This window comes from Mustela lutreola, chromosome 12 (assembly GCF_030435805.1).
Source record: "Mustela lutreola isolate mMusLut2 chromosome 12, mMusLut2.pri, whole genome shotgun sequence".
Taxonomy (NCBI): domain Eukaryota; kingdom Metazoa; phylum Chordata; class Mammalia; order Carnivora; family Mustelidae; genus Mustela; species Mustela lutreola.
This window is the reverse complement of record NC_081301.1, coordinates 50,317,206-50,335,670: the sequence shown is the minus strand read 5'-3', so window position 1 is coordinate 50,335,670 and position 18,465 is coordinate 50,317,206. Positions and strand designations below refer to the sequence as shown.

At 40.0% G+C, this 18,465-nt stretch overlaps 1 protein-coding gene across 1 annotated transcript in view; it reads left to right on the top strand.

The window, feature by feature from the left end:
- Positions 1 to 18,465, top strand: part of ADAMTSL1 (ADAMTS like 1) — a 908,570-nt gene that overhangs the window by 486,554 nt on the left and 403,551 nt on the right. The gene's annotated exons all lie outside the window — the stretch shown is intronic.

Genomic DNA, 18,465 nt, shown 5'->3' with positions numbered 1-18,465 from the left:
GACTTCATCCACCTATTGTGTATGTCCTGACTTACAGAACATGGAATTTCCACTGGATTCAACACAGAATGTGTCCACATAATACTCTGCTGTTTAGGGAGAATTGCAATTCTCATATCTTTCCACCAATCCAAAGAACTGTTAGAAACTATAAATTCTAGTGTTTCACCCAGGTTGGTTATGATGACAAGTTGTCTGGCAAGGAAATGCTGAGCCTTTATGTAGCCTTCCAAACTCAAGAAAGGTACTTGGTAGATCCTAGCTTCATCAGCTTAGAAAAAAGCAATCACATGGCGGGGGGGGGGGGGGGGGGTACGCTTTTATATTTAGCCCTTGTTTTTGTTGCATCAAGACAGAGAGCTATTGGGAGATTTCAAAACCCCTTGTTTAAAAGAGTGTCACACAAGCCTTGGGCAAGGTCCTATAGAATCATTTTCAAGGAGGCCATGCTGAGTTGGTAAAGAAGAAATGATACTGTTACTGGAAGCCCAAGCACACATTCCTTCTGTCTCACTTCCCAACAATAAAAATTTAAAGTCAATTCTGGCAAATTTTTATAGACACTTAAACTATGTATCAGGAACTATGCTATAGTCAAGAATAAGAAGGCAAGATTCTTGGTCTCCATGGAGCCTATGTTCTACTGGAGAAGTGGTGAGGGATAGATGAGAACAGAAAACTGGAAAAAGAAAAGAAAACGTTTTTGATGAAGGTTTTGATGAACATAAACCAGGGTGATATGGTGAAATATCTGAGAAGTTCCTGCAGATTGAGGGGAATAGTCAGAAGACTGTGAGAGTGGTCTTGTCACTAACCCATTCTCTTCCATGAAGATAGATTGAACTTCTTTTATCTATTTGCATGAGTCTTTGATTGGAGTCTGAGTCCATTACTTGACTGGGAACTTCATGAAGACAGGAGCCATACCTGGTTTTGCTCACCACTGCATTACCTGACACAACTTCTGACAACATGGTAGTACTGAATACATGTTTGGAATGCATGAACACATTGAGAGAGTAGAGTGAGCAGTGTTGGCTACTGTGACACAGTAGTTCCTGATACTGGCCAATTCCATGGCTGGGCAACCTAACCATTCTTTTTATGGTTAAAAGAAAAAAGCCACTGATTGCTCACTCAGCTAAAGGATGTTGAGTACCTACTATATACAGAGACCTGTATTACATGCTTTAGGAGGTAAAAAAATAAAAATGCATGGCCTCTGTCCTTATGGAATTTGTAACTCTTTTAGTCTTTTCATAAATGAAAGAGAAGTAGACTATAGCAAGTATTCATTTATCCAACCAAATAAATGTGCCAGGCACCACTCCACAGTGAGTCCCTGACTTTACAAAATTATGGTCGACTAGGGAAACCAGACTTAGTCAAATATTCAAATATATAACTGCTAGTGTGGTATATTTTATGAAGAAACACGCTGTTAAGAGAACATGTAATAGGGGTTAGGATTGGGGGATCTGATGTTTGGTCAACTAGGAAAACTGAAGTCCAAGAAAGGGTGCTGGGGGAGAGATACACTAGACAGATGTGGAAGTGAACTTCAACCTGAGAGGAGGTCTGTGAGGCCAGGACAGAGAGCAAAGAGGAACAACTTTGGTAAAAATTTGACCTCCTACTTTAAAGAATAGGTAGAAATTTTAAAAGCAAGAACCCAGGGTAAATCCAGAAGGACAGGCCAATGAAATGGCAATAAAAGGTAATAGGACTTAGTACTAGAATAATAGAATTTTTCATAGAATTTAGAGAAACTTGGAGGGCTTATAGTGGTCTGGATTGGTTTGAGGATTGAAAGTCTGAAGGAGATTGTGACCAATAAGGGCAGAAGGAGGTTGAAGAAGACTGGACAAGACCTTGAGTGCTAAGAGAGGGAATGATGTAGGAGATGATAGAGCTTCTCCTTCCTCTTCTATCTTTTACCTCCCTGTAGCCAGTGTCAGGGAAGGACATGGCCCCGATCACCCATCCCAGCTCCCCAAGTACTTCATCCCCTTACTGTTCTGCTTTTTACCCAATATCATCATCCTCTTTTTTTTTTAAATTAAGTTATTTATTTATTTATTTATTTGGGAGAGAGTGTGCACCTGAGGAGGGAGAGAGGTAGAGGGAGAGGGAATTCTCCAGCAGACTCCCCGCTGAGTGTGGAGCCCAACACGAGGCTCCTTCTCAGGACAAGAGCATCATGACCTGAGCCAGAATCAAGAGTCAGATGCTTAATCAACTGAGCCCCCCAGGGACCCCCAGCATCCTCTTTCTTTTCCTGCCTTTGGCTCTATCACTGCAACCCAGGTCTTAGCTGCTCAGGACACTTTTCCTGAACTTCTTCCACCTTGTCTCTCTCCTCCTCTCCACAGACAAGCTTCTTCAAGCAGCAGTCTACACTGACTGCACTTCCCGGTGCTGCACTTGAAGGCCTCAGCCCACTGCTCACCATCTTCCACACAACTACTCCTTTGAACAGTTCTTACCGAGGTTATCCATGGTTTACCTCTTGGGTGTTCAGTGCACCAAGACGAGATGTTTCGGCCCTTATGTTACTATATATCTTGACTATGGACTCCTCCTCTATTAGTTTTCAGAACCACATTTTTTCTTTCTTCTTAGCGTCTTCATGGAGTCCTTTTCCTCTAATCATACTCTCTTATCCTGTATTCCCTGGAAGCAGACTATGGGGTAGAGAGCTGCCTGAAGTTTTGTTGGGGAGAATCCTTGGCAGGCACACCTATAAGAAAGAGAAGAAGGCAGGAGTGGGCAGAGAAAAAAAAGCTGACCCACAATGAGGTTATAGCCAAGTCTGAGGGAGCTCTGGAGTTGGAATAACACTTCAGCCTTATCGCACATCACAGCCTGGTGACCAGGCCTTCGTATCTGGGCATCAGCCAGTCCTTGGCTGTGGCCACCATCTGGGAGAGCTGTGATCATGGGTAAGGCAATTACCTGTGGCTGGCGGGGATTCCCAAGGAGAGATACTGGCTGTTATGGGCACCTCACACTCTGCACATTGAAACGGAACTCAATACCTCCACTCCAATCCTTCTGCGAACCCACTTAATTCCCCATCTTTGATAGCGGCAGCAACCTCCTTGCAGGGGGGTTACTAGGTCCAGAGACAGCCTCCTTTTCACGTCACCATCCCAGATCGTCTCCATGTCCTATGAGTTTTACCTCGTTAACATCTTTACATCAACTCCTTCTCTCCATTTCTACTGCTGCTACTTTGATCCAACCCTCATTTCTTCCTCCCCCTTCTCCCACTAGGACCTCTTTTTCTGGTCAGGGTAGCCTACAGTCTATTCCTCTGTCATGGTCCAGGCTTAAATTTCTTTAACTGACTTCTGAAGGCTCCAGGATCAAGTCCGAGCTCCTGAGGATGTCACCCAATACTCAGTCTTAACTAACTGGCTCTGCGGCATCTGACTTACAGAGACGATTCTTGGGAGTTTAAGAAGGCAACCCACAACACTAGACAGATCATGTTCTATTTGGAAGTAATTTCTTCTCAGTCAGAAACAAAGCCCTTGGCCCAGGACAGTGATAAGCAAGGCATTTCATTAAATGCCAGTATTAATCCCTGGGGGTCATGTGACCTTTTGAGCTGGCTGGCCTTGGCAAGAAGACAGCCCCTGCCCGCTAGCTGGTCTAAGCTGAGACCAAATGTTGCCACTAAATCCTGATTGAGCATGACTTAGCCACCCAGCTGTTAACACTGATACACTCTCAGTGCCAAGACCAGGCGTCATTCCCAGGGCACTTACGCATCCCTGCTTGCTAATCCTGGCTGTCTGCAGGCGCGGAAAAGAGAGGAGCAAGGTCACCCCCAAGACAGTGAGAGCAGTGGGCAACTCTTGCCACCATGCGTCCGGTGGTGGGGGCTGTTGTCTTGTGGATTCTCCACAGCAGGCCAGATAACATCAAGCAGAATATAAATTCTCTCCTCTGGCCTGAGGTGACAGGAAAGCATTCATTGCACATTTCTGGTCTTAATCTTTGGGCAGAGACAGGAGGAGGAGGAGGGAGAAAGAGTTAGAATATGAATGATAGGAGAAATGGAGGGAGAGAGAGGCGATCACCCCCAAGCTTGTTATTTTTGAAAAATAACTTCTGATGAAACCAGAACCTCTCTCTGAAAAGTGCCCGCCAAGTTCTGCTTTAAGGGTAGCAAGCGCCCCTTTTGATCTTTTGCTGGAAGCCCAACACCGCCAGGGCAACCCCCCCTCAACCCCCATGGACAGCTGAACCGGGCCTCCCAGCACCTGGGGTGGTGAGGGATGTTTTTGCTTTGGTGTCAGCAGGACCTGAAGGCAATATTTTGGAACTGAGGCTGGCTTCCTCCTCCTCTCCCCCTCCACCCCCTCACCCGCCCCAGCCCCCAGCACCATCCCCCTCGCTCAGGTTTCAAGCCTGTCCCTTCCGAGCTGCCCTCTTGCAATCGCTTTCTTCTTGAGCCCCCCCTAGAGGGGGCTGCAACACCGAAGGCTTCCTCCTCGCCGCCACCATTTGCTGTTGTTGGCTGCGAGTCCCCTGCCTGGCGCCAGAGTCTCGGCAGCCAGCGAGGACCCTGCGCTCCGCTTAGGCAAACAGACAAGCCAGCGCCGAGAGAGATGCTGTGCACGCCGGCAGCACTGCCCCCAATCCCCGCCGCACCCCTGCTTCTACATTCTCAAGCCCATATGTACATTTCACCAAGTGTGCCTTTCACCAAATGTGCAGGCACAGCTGCCATAGCTCCTTTCCAGAGCCCTTGTGCCCTCCTCCCCATCTAGTCTCACGCCCTTGCTGCACGTGCTGAGGGGTTGGCAGGTCTTTTCCTTCTTTCTGCTTTGTCCTTTTAAAATGGATCCGTGTTGGTTTTCTGCAAAGTTCCATTTAGAAGCTCATTTAGAAGCGCATTTTATGCTGAAAGCCCAGTGCCTTCTTCACTAGGTGATGACCAGCCACTCTAGCAGGGACTTGCAAGTCCAGCACCAGTAAATCCCATGTCCTCCTGGCAACACAGTCACCCCTGGTGCCTTCATTTTAATTTTCCCTTAGAGACAGGTTCCAGCAAGGCAATGAGAATACATAACTTCCTAAGGACTGGTTTTGCTCACTGTGACTCCTTACGGAAGATATTCAGGGCTTTTTTTTTTTTTTTTTTTTTTTTAGAAATAGATGGCAAATATAATAAATGAGAAAAAAGCTAACTTGAAAAAAAAAATGGAATATTTAGGCTATACTGGGTTTGCAGCCGAATCCTCAGCCTTGCTCCCAGACGCTTAAATCAGTTCTCAATGAATGACTGCTGGGCAACATGCTAACACTTTGCATTATCCTCACATTTCAGCTTCTTACAATTCTGTCATTTAGTTGGTCATGAAACGGAGATGTAGAGGATAATTTGTGTGTCCAGAGTCCTAGAATAAGAAAGTGGTTGACCCTTTGACCCCCAGTTAGCTTGAGCATCAGGGCCGTTCATCATTACAATGTGTTGCTTCATGCCACCCAGGAACTGGCTATTTGTCCTCAATTTTATTTTTTATTTTATTTTTTTTAAAGATTTTATTTATTTATTTGACAGAGAGAAATCACAAGTAGGTGGAGAGGCAGGCAGAGAGAGAGAGAGAGGGAAGCAGGCTCCCTGCTGAGCAGAGAGCCCGATGCGGGACTCCATCCCAGGACCCTGAGATCATGACCTGAGCCGAAGGCAGCGGCTTAACCCACTGAGCCACCCAGGCGCCCTGTCCTCAATTTTAAATCTTCCCTCAAACCCTGAGATACTATCACTGTAGCTAACCGCTACAGATGACGGGTGGAATTCTTCTGCTTCTAACGTTTCCAAGTAGCCTGCCTTCCATTATACTTGTTATTATTATTTTTTGTTTTGTTGTTCGTATTGTTTTGTTTTGTTTACATATATAGGTAATTCTACTATTGAGTGATGGGCATTTCTGAAAACCTTGCATCCTGGAGAACACACTAAAACTAACAGGATTTTTAAGAAAAATAAAAATAGCAGGCCACTCAACACCCATGGAACTTTGTGACCAGAACACCTCCCAAAACAATAACAAACCTATAAAAACACTAGCCCCGTTTAAAAGGTGTGTTAGATTCCTAACAAAAACTACTAAAAGTGTAAGACTTTATCTCTAAAACACAAAGCAAAAGTGGCTTAATAGAAGGGGAGATAAGGAAGCACTGCGCCATTTAAGTAATAGAGGAGGAGACAAAACGCACCAAGATAGGAGAAGGAACAACAAGCCATTCCAGGCAGAGCACGTGGCCCAGTAGCCCACAGGAAGGAGACGGAGGGAATAGCGGGAGGGCACCCAACCGCAATCCTCCACCACTGGCCTAGTAAGGCGGTGCTAGCACAACTTGCATAGAACATGGGTTGGAGAAATCATGTGTCAACCAATCAGAAAGAGTTCTGCTTCTGACGTCATTCCCCCACCAATCACACATGCACTGCTTTGCCCTACAGGAACACGTGGTAGGGCGAATTCTTCCTCCCATAGGAGATTCAAGAATTAGAAAAGCGAGGATTGTATCTTACTTATTTACTATCTCTGATGCTTAACCTTTTCCTTATTTAAAGTGACTGGTGCTCACCAGCTTTAGAAATCATACTGGTTTTCATTTCCCTCGTTCATCAAAGGACACACACATATACATGTACATACAGATGTTAGCATATGTAATTGATACAATTGTCTCTGATAAATATTTGGGTCCTTCAGAAGGCATGTAAGAGTTAGCAGTGGTGTATTTTTCATATATATCCTTTAGTTCAAATTTTTTTGTATAGTGTTAATTACAATAGACCTGTAAGTCATGATGGAAGGTATATACCAGATTGGTACTAAAGATTACTCAATGCTAGAAAAGGATACTGTTTGATTTTTGAATCATTACCATCCATCGATCTGTCCATTCATTCAACAAGCGCATACTATGGGCCAGGCACCCCACTAAGAACTAGGATACAGTTATCAGTCTAGAACACTTACTTCCAAAAATTATTCTATGTCTAAATTTGGGGGTAAATAAAAGTGACATTTTCTATTAGTAAACAAAAGACTGTTTCAGTTGTATGTCTCCTGATTTCAAAGCCAAATGTTTCTTTCTTATCTTATAAGTAGGCTTTCCTTAAGAGTGTCTCAAACTGAGTATTATGCCTAGCCCTTGAAGAGATGATAATATTTTAGAGATTTTCCCAGTAGTCACTATTGAATAGTGAAAACAGGAGAGGGGAAAAGCAAAAGGAATTTTATTTTTATTTACCAGAATACCAGGAATTTCTTGACTTCAAAATCTATTTGACTACACTATAGTATTCTAGCTTTATAAATATTTACTTATAAATATTCTAGCTTTATGACCAAAGGCCCAAATTAATTACTCACCCAAAGTGAGAAATTATTTATCATGGCCAATTAGAAATGAATATGTTGGAATATTATTTAGCAGTAAAAAGGAATGCAGTGCTGATTATGCTACAAAATAGGTGATAACATGCTCAGTGAAAGAAACCAGGCATAAAAGGCAACATATTATGTGATATCATTTATATTTCCTGTGCACAAAAGGCAAATCCAAACAGATAAAGAGTGGATCAATAGGTGTAAGGAGCTGGGAGGAGGAAGGAATGGGGAATTTAGGCATATGAGGCTTCTTTCTGGGGTGATGGAAATGTTCTGGAATTCGATGGTGGTGATGGTTGCACAACTTTGTGAACATAGGCAAAACTACTGAATTCTACATTTTAAGAGAGTGGATCTTATGGTGTGTGTATTATATCTCTATTTAAGCAAAAAAAAAAAAAAAAAAAAAAAAAAAGGAAAAGGAAAATGCTGACTCCCTTCATTCTTCCAATAGCTGAACTTGTGCAGAGAAATCCAGATGAGTGAGAGATTCATGTGAGCTGGCAAATACTGGTTCTTAGTCACAAGGCTACTCTACATGCCTTACTGCTAATCAGTTTTAAAATAAGACAGGATTTCAGATTCAGTGTTCTCTTTCTGTTGGGGATAAAAAGGAAGATCTGGGAAATTCACCGTGGACTGGCTTGAGAAGGAAAAGAATTCACCACAGAAAATACAAACAAAGCTAAAACCTCCTGTGTCATGTCAGAAGATGAAGAATGGCATGATGCTTCTTCAAAGGCTGGCTGAGTTTGTAAAAGGAATCCCCCCCCGCCCCCATAATAGGAAATATGAGGGAGACAAAAAAAAAAAAAAAAAAAAAAAACTTGAGATATGTGTGTCCCTGCAGGCTTAGAAGGTAATGATCTCAGTCTGGGAGGAATAACATTCTGAAATCCAGTTTCTCCAAATGGTTGCAAATGAAGTTTTGAGGTATGGTACCTGCAATGAAAAGGTCCTCAGTTCAATTTTTAACCAAGTTTTTGGTGCTACACAAGTATGCAAATATTTGAAAGAAAAAAAAAAATAGACTAACAAAGTTTGATGCCAAATAAAAAACTGAACACGGTAAATGCTTACTTTGGAATAGCTAAACAAGACATATAAATTCGGTAGTACAAGAGAGCGCCACCTAGTGGCAGGACAGTCGTTGGTTGGTGGTCCCTGCCAGAAGACGGTGGGTAGGGCCCAGCGAGAAGCAAATAGGAACTGAGTTTTCTACTAGGTCTTCCACTACCTGGCGCAAGTCAGCACCTTACCTCGTTTTGTGGAACTGAGTAGTGGTTCCAGCTCCCTGCATGCTTGCCCCTCCCTTGTCAGGACAGTGCCTTGACATGCCTGAGCTTGATATTTCTATCCTTGCCACTGCCCCTGCCATCTGCTTGGAATGAAGGCTTTGGGCCTGGATATACCTCTTTCCAAATGGCCAGTCATACAGATCTTTGAAAATCTGGCCTTTGATGTATTTTATAAGGATAAGGAAACATATATTAAAGTCAGCCCTGCTGTAGACCCTAGGCTGCATAGTGGAGTCAATACTGAAGTAGTAATTTCATCTTCAGTATTTGGGGAGCTTAACTGTTGCTGATGACATCATAGGAAGTCGCTGATGAACTGACAACCTTTTACAATCTAGCTGAACGTACACTACTTTTGTCTTTTTCTTTCAGTGTATAATGAATGCCGGTGCTTATAGAAATGTAGAATTATCTGCAAAAGAAAACTGAATCTCCTTAGAAGTCGGAAAGGCGGGTGCCTGGGTGGCTAGTTGGTTGAGTGACTGCCTTCAGCTCAGGTCATGATCCTGAAGTCCCAGGATCGAGTCCCGCATCGGGCTCCTGACTCTGCAGGGAGTCTGCTTCTCTCTCTGACCTTCTCCTCGCTCATACTCATTGTCTCTCTCTCTCAAATAAATAAATAAAATATTTTAAAAAAATTATTTCAAAAAAAAAAAAAGAAGAAAAAGTTGGAAAGACAAAGACAGTGAGGTGTTCTTTCCAGGGTTTTGTCTTTGGCTCCATAATCAGCTGTGGAGGTTATAGGTAGGTAGAAGCTGCAGGGTGAACTGGAGGGAGGGTAGGTAAACCTACGTAGGCTGGAGGTTATGGGAGAGCAAATGACTTCGTACATCAATATGGAATGAATCAAAGTTCTGGTTCATTTCAAGTTCTTTTTCAGCCTAGGTGTGTACTGATTTTTCATTTCTTGCTAAGATCTGGAAGAGCTGCTGTATATTTATGGCCCTCACGGATTCATTGTGCATGGCTTATAGCTCCCTATCATCATATCATCATATCATCACTCCTATCCTCCAGGGGAAAAGCTGTGTATTTTTTTTTTAAGATTTTTATTTATTTATTTATTTATTTGAAAGACAGAGATCACAAGTAGGCAGAGAGATAGAGGGAGAGGAAGGGAAGCAGGCTTCCTGCTGAGCAGAGAGCCCGATGCGGGACTTGATCCCAGGACCCTGGGATCATGACATGAGCGAAGGCAGAGGCTTTAACCCACTGAGCCCCCCAGGTGCCCCAAAGCTGTGTATTTTTAAATATTGCCAGAATTTATTTGAAGAGATTGTCTCTATATGCCTCAAGTAGAAGTGGATCCAAAGTATAGAGTAGCAAATCTTTCTATTCATTCATTATTTGTGGAGTAGAAATAAATGGCTGTGAATGGGATGTCATTTTGTGTTCTAATGACGAAGACATAGATTATTTTCAAATTTAAAGAAGAATTGTGTGGCTTCTGCTATAGATCTGATATTATTCTGGGGTGGGGCACATACCCGGAAGCCATTTCATGTAGAGGTAAAAATGGACTAAAGAAAGCCTACAGGGGTTTACCATGGAATCAAGAAAACATGAGAATGCCAACATAGATTTAGAGAAGTTTTAGAATGTGCACTGATTTTTTATTATTTATTTTTATTTTCAAATATTTTATTTTTTTATTTTTGTTTTATTATTATTATTATTTATTTTCTTACCACAGCACATACCTTCCTCAATGTCCATCACCTGGACACCCTATCCCTCCTATCCCCCTCCCCTCCAGCAAACCTCATTTTGTTTCCTGAGATTAAGAGTCTCTTATGATTTATCTCCCTCTTTAGTTTCATCTGTTTCATTTTCCCTCCCTTCCCCTATGATCCTTTGTCTTATTTCTCAAATTCCTCATATCAGTGAGATCATACGATAATTGTCTTTCTCTGATTGATTTCTCTGATTGACTTACTTCCCTTAGTATAATACCCTCTTGCAGATGGCAAGATTTCCCGGGGGGCGGGGGGAGGTTGATGGCTGCATAGTACTCCACTGTGTGTGTGTGTGTGTGTGTGTGTGTGTGTATACCACATCTTCTTTATCCATTCATCTGTTGAGGGACATCGAGGTTCTTTCCATAGTTTGGCTATCGTGGACATTGCTGCTATAAACATTCGGGTGCACGTGCCCCTTCAGATCACGACGTTTGTATCTTTAGGGTGAATACCCAGTAGTTCGATTGCTGGGTCACAGAGTAGCTCTATTTTCAACTTTTTGAGGATCTTCCATGCTGTTTTCCAGAGTGGCTGCACCAGCTTGCATTCCCACCAACAGTGTAGGAGGGTTCCCCTTTCTCCACATCCTCAAGAACACCTGTCATTTCCCACCTTGTTAATTTTAGCCATTCTGACTGGTGTGAGGTGGTATGCACTGTGGTTTTGATTTTTATTTCCCTGATGCCGAGTGATGTTGAGCACTTTTTCATGTGTCTGTGGGCCATTCGTCATCCTCACATTGATTTTGTTGAGCTAACAGTTACTATTTTCCTTTTGTGGGTGAGGAAATTAGAACTCAGAGTAACTAACGAATCATGCAGCTTCTGAATGGTGGAGATGGGATATGAATTCAGATCTTTTGGATTCCAAAATCTATGCTCCTCCAGTGTTGATTTAAATGCAAGCGAAAGGGGGAAAATGCATATTATGAGTTAGTAGGATTCTACCAGTCTTCACTACTTTGAATTTCAGCCTTAAAAGAAGGAAAAGCAAGCTTTAGGATTAGTCTTCAAACTGATTCCCAGTATTTCGACTGTGCATCCCTTTTCTCCATTAAGAGAATATTCAGTTCTTGAGGACAAGATTATGTCTCTGGCTTTACCTTAAATAACTGGCAAAAGGATAACAGATGTAGGTGATAATAGTATTGTGATAAGGGCCAAAGGGCATACTTGGGTGTGAGGGTAGCCAAACATCCTTAAAATTTTCACCCAATGCCAAAATACTATATTTAATGTCATGCCTCTTACCAATTAAAAAAGTGTGCAAATTTACCAAGACACTAATAATACTAGCAACCACTAGTGTTATCAAAGACAATGTTCTATAGACTTTGCTAATCTTATTTAATTTTCTCAAAATAATTCAGTAGTGTAGGTATTATGATTAACCTTCTTTTCCAGGTGAGGAAACTGAAATGCAGAGAGTTTAGGTAACTTGCCTAAGGTTAAATAGAATGATCTGGATCCAGGATTCATACCATTTCAGATTCCAGAGTTCAAGTTCTTAAACCCTGTGCTGTTTGTCAATAAACTTAATATACAGACTCATTTTTCTGTGGTAGAAATGCTTCCTTCTCAAGATTGACATTCTTAGGGGATTATTCTGATGGTGATAACCATAGTCTCTCTTCACTGGCTCAGGTTAGTGACCCCTAAAAATATAAATTTTGGTTCCAAAGTTCACCAATCTGTCACTATCATTATAAAGCAAAGATATGTTTTATTTTCAGGAAAAATGAACTAAGATCATCAGTAATAAAGGCTTTGACCATGCTTCTCAAGCATGCAAAAATAAATTGAATGTTGGACTTGATAAGATGAAATCTTCATTGTTTGTCTACATTCTTAAACATAAAAATGATAACCTGTGGTGCATCTTTTAGTCACAGTATATAAAACAGTTCTTCAACATCCCGTTATTTACAAAATGGGCATTTTATAGTGACCTTTGGTATTTCCTTTATTCTAAGGTTTCCAAGTTTTGTTGTTCCATTTTATTGATGGGAAAACTGAAGATTTAAAAGATTTGCTATAAAGACACTTTACCAAATGATAACAAAGAAGAAAATACCACCTGAGACTCATATACAAAATACTGATAGTATTTGATGCCCTACTTGGAGATATCTTGGAAGTTTTTCACATCAGTTTAAGTTTCATAGAACATCTTTGATTGAGATCATTTGTATGTATGTAGAAAGTCCCGTACTCTTCAAAACCTACATTTTAAAGTTACTCTTATCAGAATGATCAGAATAATTGTCTACATGCTTGGTAGACACATAACCCTGTGTCAAATGCTTTTCAGGCATTATTATGCTTACCCTTTATAGTAATCTTATGATACAGATATTATTTCCTGTATTTTAAGGAAGAAACTATGGTTTGGGAAGATTAGTAACTTGTTCAAGATTATACAGCCAGGACGTGATAGACCCAAGGCCTGATTCCAGATCTGATCCCAGAGCACAAGTTTTTTTTCTCTTCTGGCACAACATTCCCTTTGGAATTGTTGTGAGCACCTCCAGTGAGAAGACAGAAGTTTTATAAGCGTCCTATAAAGTACAGAGAGGAAAAAGCAACTCCAAAGTGATCTGTTAGAATTGAAGCTCAAAAACTCTAGATGTGGGCTTAAGTGTAAGACAGAAACTAAATCTCACTCGCAAATTCTCAGTGGGAAGGTATATCCACGGTTGGAAAAATGTTGACATAAATATTAGTCTGGATTCATGCTAGCATATATGATTTTCTCAGGATTTAAAGATATGAGCTAAAAATGTTCTGCTACTCTGGATTTATTTTTCTTTCTTTAAAATGCAAAAAAAAAAAAAAGAAAAAACAAACGGGTATGGGAGTTGTAAGTGGGACTTAAAAATCATTCAAAAGTCTACTGAATCACAAAAAGTCAATGTGCAAATTTGCAAATGCAGATAGTCTGTATTGACATGTTTATCATAAGGTGAATATGAAGAAACCAGACCACTCAGAAGGCCAAATGGGTCCATTTCAAGTCTGGACAGTCATTCAAAGCCCATTGAGGTAGACGAGGCAGGTTGATTCTGGAAGTGAATGGAATCAGCCAAGCCAGTATCATATATCTAAATATAGACAAAATGCATCTGGGTACAGACATATATTTCCAGTAACTCAGGTTCTAACCTATGTCATCTAAAAAATAGGACTCTTGATGTTTGGGGCAATAATGTTTGTCTTAGAATCAGGCCTACTTGGACTTTATCCAAAGAGAAGGTTTAGTTAAAACTACCTTGAAAAGACTTCGTTGTAAGGTGACTTCCCACAAAAGCCAACCACCAGGATGGACTATAAAGACAGTCCTGAGGGGTGGAAAGTTGCTTTAAAATTTAAAATTTACATGAACGTTTTTTTTTTTTTCCAACAAAACTTTCCTTTTGCTGGAAGGGTACGTGAGGCGATCACGGGGTCTGGGCCACACAATCACTATGCTGATTGTTTACATATTTTTTGCCCAGTTTGGAACAATGGTAGTAGAGAGTGTTTTGAACTCTGTTTACCACAAGTAACAGAAATCAAAATAAATATCCAGTTGGCTTCATAATGAAGCAAATATTTTCTGTATTATGTAGTAATAAAAGTCAGCATGCACTGTAAATAAAGTTTGCTCAAGGGCTCTGTGAAAAAAAGCCAAATGTCGAATGACAGCCAGCATTTTATGACAGAGCAAAGAGAGCTGAGAAATTAGTCACAATCCCCCAAACCCAAATGCTATAGCCTGTTTGGTTTGCTTCTCCTTTCTTTTGTAGAAAGGGGAAAGTGTAAAGTGCCGGTAGGATTGGCTTCGTGCCCTTGATGTCATTACTCATTGAAATAATGGGGAAAACGAGTGCCAAACCTATGGGTAGGAGAGGGGGGAGGGAGACGCCACACAGACCTCCGTTCAGTATGGAACAGAAAGCAAAGCAAGGGCATTGTCCCGAGGACCATTAACAGGGAAATCGGGCTGTTTGTTCCACCTGATGTGAAACAAAATGTCCCACAATTTGAAGTGTGTGTTTAGAGGCTTAGCAGGACACTGAGGGGTTGTGCCCTCATGGAGCTGTCTGGACGTCTTTCTGTCCATTCTCTCTTGAAAGAGAATACCTTCCTTCTCAGAGTTTGACACACCTCTCTGCCAAATGAATTGGCTTCCTTTCTCTACATGTATGCCCCTCAGGGGCCTGATGACAGCAGTCCTTCCAATGCAGAAGAGCCCAAACTATGATGTATTAAAAAAAAAAAAAAAAAAAAAAGGCAGGTGTCAGGTACACACGGTAGTGCACTTGTGGGATGCGAGCATGTCAGTTCGGCTTATAGGTCTCCATCAAAAGCTTGGAAAACACTTTTTGGGACTCCAGCAAAAGCAAGAGGTTTTGTTTTCTTTCTCTCTCTTCCTCTCTCTCTCTCTCTCTCTCCTCCTCCTCCCTCTCTCCTTCCCTCCCTCCCATGTACACAAAATACTTGTTTGACCAGAAAACAAAAGAGAACCCAAATCAATTAATAAACAAAAACCCGAAGCCTCAATAATAAATCCTTTTATAAATTTCTGAATACCCAGTTAAGAATCACTCCGGGTGTTTTGTTCTTTTATGATGCTTTTGTTGAGCTGCTCAGGAAGAATGTCAAGACCGAGCCTTGGAGAAAGAAGTTTGGCATGGACAGCTAAGGCTGTGGGGCCAGCCAATGTGGGAAGGACACAGGGCACTGAATGAGCTAGTCATCCACTCAGCGTCCAGGGAAAATTATTGCTATTGTAATCGCAAACTGAGAAGCTTGAAAACTAGCACAATGAGACCAGGGCCAAATGTCACAACTGCCAGGGAGAAAAGGGAAAGAATTATAAAGGTCATGACCTATCTTTCCAAATTTTTACTTTGAAACTACCTGAAAGAATTTAGAAAAATTATCTACCATGGACACATTTTTAAGTTAATATTTAAAATTGTTCATCGTACGTTAGATTTCATGATTGAAAGTTTTTCCCTTTCTATAAAATGAAAAAGAAGTAGTGTGATCACCAATAATCATATTTTCTCCAAAAACAGAAATATGTACACAAAATAAAATTTAGTTTTTGTTAAATTTTCTATGTTCACAAGTCTGTAAGTTTTGAGAAAGTTTTTTTCTGGGTGATGATGTTTTTTCCATTATTGGCAGTACCCTGACAACAATACAAATTATACATATTTTCATAAGTGATATGTTTCATTGCATACTTCCCTAAACAGGAGATATGGGGCTTTTTCTTTTTCTAAATAATTCATCTATCAGAGGATAACCATCATCTATTGCTAGAATGAGACAGGGTTACTCATAAATCCTATTTCTAATATTCACATTTATTCACATCAGTAATGAAAACATTGATTACGCAAAAGGAATGAATTTGAGAGTTGAAGAAATTTTGTAAATAACATGACTCATTAATTCTTTGAACTCCTTCTGAGCTAGATGCCAAAAATCTCATGATAATTAACCATTAAAACTTATATTTAATATTTTATCAGATAACAACTCAATTATATCATTTAAAAGCAAAGAATTATAAATGGCTTGACTGGCAAAATAATTTGTAACACTAGAGCCATTGACCTTCTCAGTTTTTGTCTTTACCGAGACATACCCAATGATTGCTAATTATACTTATTATTATTTTTCTTAGAGCCACTTTATTTAACATAATAAATTCAGGAAGAATTGGGGAAATTAAAAGATAGCTAATTTAATATAGCTTTGCTAATACAGTGCATTTTGATAAAATAGTATTATCACATCCTGTGTCTTAAATATGTTATTATCAAAACCTTATAATTACAAAACACATATCTGATAAAAGACTTGTGTATATGAGAATGTATGAGGACTTCTCAGAATGCAGTAACAAGAAAAAAATAAAAACTGGACAAAAAATCTAAACAGATACTTTACCAGAGAATAAATACCAAATCTGCACATGATGAGATATTTAACAGCATTAGTAAAACCACACTGATTTACTACTTCATGCCCAGTAGAACAGCTAACATTCTAAAAACTGACAATAGCAAGTGTTGACAAGAATGCAGAGAAACTGAAACTCTCTTAAATTATTGTGGGGATGTAAAAATGGGACAGGCACTTTGGAAACTTGTTTGGCAGTTGTTTATATGAAATTAAAATAAACACTTATAAAACCCATCAATCCCATTGCTAGATATTTACAAGAAATGAAACTATATATCCAGGAAATTATATATATATATAGGAATGTTTGTAGCAGCTCTATTTATAATCATCCAAAACTGGAAATAAACCAGATGTCCACCAAGCGGTGAATGGATAAACATATCATGGTCCATCCATACAATGGATGTATATTCAGTGTTAAAAAGGGGAGAAGACAAACTTCAAAGGGACACAAGGGAACATTATGAAATGATGGGAAGAATTTTATATCTTGATTGTCAGGGTGGTTATACAACTTATATATGTCAAAACTAACAGAATTGTATACCTAAAGTGGGTAGGTTTTACTGTATACAAATTAAATCTCTATAAAGATTATCTTTAAAAAGAAGAACCAAAAAAATAAGCCATTTTGTAGCTGCAGAATTAACTTACTTAATGGAAATTTGCCATATGACTTCATCAGCAAAGTCGGTTGGAGGAGTCTGACTTCATTTTTAATGGAAATGGATGTGTTAATACTTAGGTACATAATATTTTTAATTCTAAGAGACAGATTATTACATATATTATACATTCATACATATACCCATACATACTTACACGCATACAAACATACCATGGAGAATTTCCTGTGACCTAGATAAAGTTAATGTCTGTATGATCTACCTCACCAAACTCTCTTTGCTTTGCTCTCAACTTGATGCCATCTGAAGTGATTCATTTTTTGACAACAGTTGGAGAATGGAAGAGACAATATGGTTAAGGGAAAATTGTCATGATTCTCACTGTCCACTATGAAATTCATCTGAATTCAGAATAGCTTTACATAGAGCAGAATCTCCTGTTTTTAAAGTTGTACTTGTCTTTGCAGAAAATCGCACGAAACAGGGAAAGACATGAACTCTAAGTGTGGGTTTATGGTACTTTCCTTAAAGGAGTTTTCACTGAAACCAATATTTTGAATCATTCTTTTGTTTGGTGCTCCTCGTTTTATACCCTGGGGTCACACACCAATGTAAGTTTCAGGTACTTTTGAAAAGTCAAAGAAATGTGCATTCAAATGGGGAACTGGTTAGGAGGCTATTAGAACACCATAACTGTGTGTGCATTTTCCTACAGTTCAGTTTTAGGAAAAAAGTATAAATGGAAATTGAGAATATGGAAATTCTTCCTCTTAAAACAATCATGTTTACATATTCCCTGGAAAAGCTTTGGGTACTTCATGCATACTTAATATGAAGATCAAACTCATAGGACCTGCTGTCATTATAGGCTTTGCAAATATGTATATTTAACCTAGCTCATCATCAGTTCAGAAATGATTTTATGTCTGTACTTTCCCTTTGATTTTACACCTGGAAAATGAAGTGCAGCTTTACCTGTCTAAATGAGATTCTTGATATGAACGGGTGGAAAACAGGAGTTACTTTGCTAAAACTGTGATTTGAGCAACTTTCAGAAAAGCTATTGCCACTTACATAAGTGCCAGCTGAAAACTTGTATGACTCAAACAGCTCTTGTGTAAATATATTTGTTTATCTAGCTACCCCGGAAAAGAAACCTTACAAATTTCAGCTCCATGTGCTATTAATTTACTATATCTGGACTTGCTGTTTCATCGCCTGCAATTTTTCAAGCAAGTCTGTAAAAATGGGAGACCAGTGATTTGATGTCAGTGTCCCAAATATGTCCCAGGGATATACACCTAGCCCTCTCGGTGACAACTCTGGCTTACAGTTTGTGCTACCAGACAAGGAATCCAGAGAAAAATGTTCTAATCCTATTTTATCTCTCATTATCTCTGGTTCTCAGCATTTTGGCT